Genomic DNA, 4,264 nt, shown 5'->3' with positions numbered 1-4,264 from the left:
TATGTTAGAATAAACAAAAATAGAACTAATGTTCACTAAAATGCCATGCCATAAGACCATTAAATTGACTTTTCAGCTGGGAATAATTTCTTATGGGAGATTATTGGAGGCTTGTCAAAAATATTTAGAAATACCAATGCTTCATTAAAAATGTAATAAGAACAATAAAAGTATAATGATTTCAAAATTATCTCTACATATATAATTAGGATTAAAAACTAAACAAGGTATATTAGTAGATGATAAATTTTTTCAGACCAAAGACCCCAGGTATATTTTCTACTACATATGCATTTTCTAAGAAGACTTTTAAAGTCTTTCTTTATTGTATTATCATATCATATCATAGGATTGATGAGTGCGGTCTATACGTTAGTTTGGTGGAGACTTCATACTAGTCAAATTATTATGATTGATCCTGAAGGTATCAAGGTACTTAACAAAATAAAATGTTTTTAGAGCACATTAATTAACTTTTTGGCACTTGTAGATGTCATAAATTAATTAATGAAGGTATAATTATATGTGACACCTTAGATATTAATGGCACGAACCACTTGAATTAATTAGTCATTAAGTAGTTAATTATGTGGGATCTACTTAAGATAATAGATCAATAGATAATAGTAATATAGAAAATTACATTATTGAGGAAATGTAGGGATGGCTCTATCTGATGCAAGGAGGAAATGTTATAAGCTCTTATTTATTCTACATTAAATTTTTAGGAGCTTGCCTTAAGTAAATACCCAAAGCCTAAATTGCAGATGTTTGTAGAGGTCTGGAATAAACAAAGGTTTGATTAAATGATTATTATAGTACATGTATTTTGTGATCATAAATTTTGCAGATTTCTTGGTCAAAGTCTAGGAACTGTTCAAGACTATGACAAATGGAAAGAACAAAGACGAACGTTTTGATCCTTCTTTTGGACGAAAGTAAATAGTTTTCCACTGATTATTAGCTTATTATATAATTCTTCCTTCAGTTATCTTCAAAGTCTTGTACCTCATTTTAATGAAGTGACTATACAAACACTTATAGATCCTCTTAGAAGTTTTTCTGATGGTCAGACAGTTGTTGATATGAAGAAACATATTTCTAAGACAACTCTACAAGTTATTAGTTGGGTAAACATGAATTTATAATGTTTTCCAGGAAGTATTACTTTACTATTTCAGGTTGCCTTTGGTACTGACTTCAACAAGGATCCTTTTGTTCAATCTCTCATTGGAGACAATGATCTACTGTATCTCTTGAGCAATACTATGGAAGGAATTAATCTTCACAATAGAAACCCTTTTATTCAGTGAGTACAGAATCTTTATATTGAAAAAATCTGCTTTTTTCTATTATAGTATTTGAAGCCATTTTTAACCGTCTAAATATACTACCACTGCACGTCAGTTACGTGATATTGGTAGACATTGTATAGAAGAGAGAATTAAAGCTATTGAGAATAAACAAGAAGTGCCTCAAGATATTTTAACTAATATTCTCAGTCTCATTTGTTAGTTATCATTCTGTGTATCAGTCTTACACACACACACACACACACACACACACACACACACACACCGCACACACACACACACACACACACACACACACACACACACACACAGTATATATATATATATTGTATGTGTGATTGTATATTTTATTATGTTAGATACAAAGCAAGATAAAGTTTCAATAGAAGATTTAATTGATGAATTTGTGAATTTCTACTTTGCAGGTACATTGTTTTTTGAAATATACTGTAATTTTTTCAATGACTATAGGTCAAGAAACTACAGCGAACATACTCTCTTTTACTTTGATTCACTTATTACTTCATCCTGATGTGTGTTGAACAGGTAGATACTAGTAGATAGCTTGTGCATGTACTGTCAATAAATAGCTATATTTTTATCTATTAATGGTATGTGTTAATTATTTTGTGAAATACCTTGCTTACATTCAATATTCTGTGTCTATCATGATAAACTCTTATAGGGTGGTAAGCGAAATTGATGAAGTACTAGAGGGCAAAGAAATTGTGTCTTCAGAGGATTTAGACAAATTGGCATATACAACAGCTGTAAGTGTGACATCATTATTGCTCCAGAAGCTATAGCATCTTATATGTGTACCACCAGGTATTAGAAGAGACTTTGAGACTTTATCCTCCTGCACCTATAGTCAAATCTTCAGGTATTGAAGGTGCCACAATTTGTGGTTATAGAATACCAAAATGGACTTTTATTTTGGTAATTGTGTTGATATTGTTATTGTATCAGTTATTATGTTATATACACAGGTACCTACATATATGCACATCGTAATCCTGACATTTACCCAGATCCATTATGTTTGATCCAAGTCGATTTGAATCAGACCAAAAACGGTAAATAAAATTAATAAAGCCATTTTTTGAATTTTGTATCTTCTACATTTCATTATAGACCAAGTCCATATGTCTATTTCCCTTTGGCTTTGGACATCGTTCCTGCATAGGCCGTGTGTTTGCTATGGTGAGATTACATATATTATTTCCTAAAATCCATTACTGACATATCCTTTTATTCTTACAGATGGAAGCTAAAATAATCCTAGCCCTTTTACTACATGAATTTACATTGTCTTTACCTGATAACTACCAGTTTAAATTGGGTATAGATGTACTCGTACAACCTGCTGAAGTTCCTTGCATACTAACACAAGAAAAAATTAACAATATTGGTGCATTGATTTGTTACCGGACCCTATTTTGCTAAAGAGCTCATAAGTATAACCTTTTAAACATAATTGTGATCTTTATTTGGTGATTATATACTATTTGCTTAAAGATCTAATTAATTCACTTAATTGTCCTCTTTTTTATTGACAAAAAAAGTATGCTAGTGCCAAAATTTTTTGAATCTTTTGGAAATGCCTGCTTACCTGAGTTGTTATAGACTAAAGATTTAAAGTGCTATGTGTGTGACATCTGTTAATAATAATTATTATTATTCTTTGATTTGTAAAGTTTAGAAATTAGTTTGAATTGTCACATTAATGATTATTAAATAAGCTTGTATGTACAATACTTGATCATTGGACACCATTCAAAATTCTAACCCCTTCTTTTCAAGTTTTTATTGGATTCTCTCAGCAAAGGTTGCACGTTGTGAATTGATTGTCTTATGCTTGTCTGGAAGAACAAAAGGAATTGTTATAAAGTTGATAGAAAAACAAAAGATAATGAAGAAGAGTGTTTAGGTAAGGATTTTTATTTTTGTAGCATAAAAAGGGACATATGATATTTACATTAGTACATGAAATGAACACAATAAAATAAATATTTTGACACAAACAGACAACTATACTATTTAGTGTCATGTTCAGTATTAGAAAATTGACAAATGTAGTTTCCAATTATTGTATTTATTTTTGGAATAGTGCATGTAAGGTACATCCATAATAACAGGAGTCACACTATATATGTATTCATTCAACAGTTTCTTTAAAACAGCTTCCACAAAACTTTGCTTCTTTTTTAATTGCAAGTGTTTTTCTTACTTAGCTGTATTAGTTTGTGATTGGTCTCACAATTTTCATTTGATGACACTTCCTTTTAACTGGTAAAGACATTTAGATAGATATCTTTTACGACTGTGATCACTACTTGAAGGTGCTTATTAGCTAGCTGTAGATATGACATGAGGTCTTTACAGTGTTCACCTAATAGTTCTAATTCATGAATTTGCTGATAAAGGATGTTTTGTTGACATTATAGTGCTGCTAGCATCTTGTCCAAGAGTATGTTGGTAAAATAAGAGTAGTTATCAGATGGTTCTGAATTGTTATGTTCTGAATTCCTATGTTAGCATTCTTGGTATAGTGTGGTCAATGAGTGGAGTTGCTGGCTTATCTAATTTAAGATCTTCAGCATCTTCATTCAATGCATCCAACTATATCTATATATTTGTATGGAGACACTTACTTGAGTAGAATTTTTAAGATAAATGTTAACTTCAGTGTACATATTAAAAGAGATCAACAAGGTCTCATTTGATAATAGATATTGTATTACTATATTATAGTGAGTTGTACTGTTTTGAGTAGTGTTACTAAAGGCTTACAAGCTTATAAAATTGGACTGATCCATCCTGGAGATGATATAATCCAGGTAATTATAATATTAATAAGTTGTCTTTTGACTTTATTACACTAGTTGAATGGACATAGTCAGAGAGATCTAACTCATTGTGAAGCTAGTAATCTATTACTTAATACACAG

Source organism: Gigantopelta aegis, unplaced genomic scaffold (genome assembly GCF_016097555.1).
Source record: "Gigantopelta aegis isolate Gae_Host unplaced genomic scaffold, Gae_host_genome ctg1973_pilon_pilon:::debris, whole genome shotgun sequence".
In the NCBI taxonomy this organism is placed as follows: Eukaryota; Metazoa; Mollusca; class Gastropoda; order Neomphalida; family Peltospiridae; genus Gigantopelta; species Gigantopelta aegis.
Note: the sequence above shows the minus strand (reverse complement) of the source record.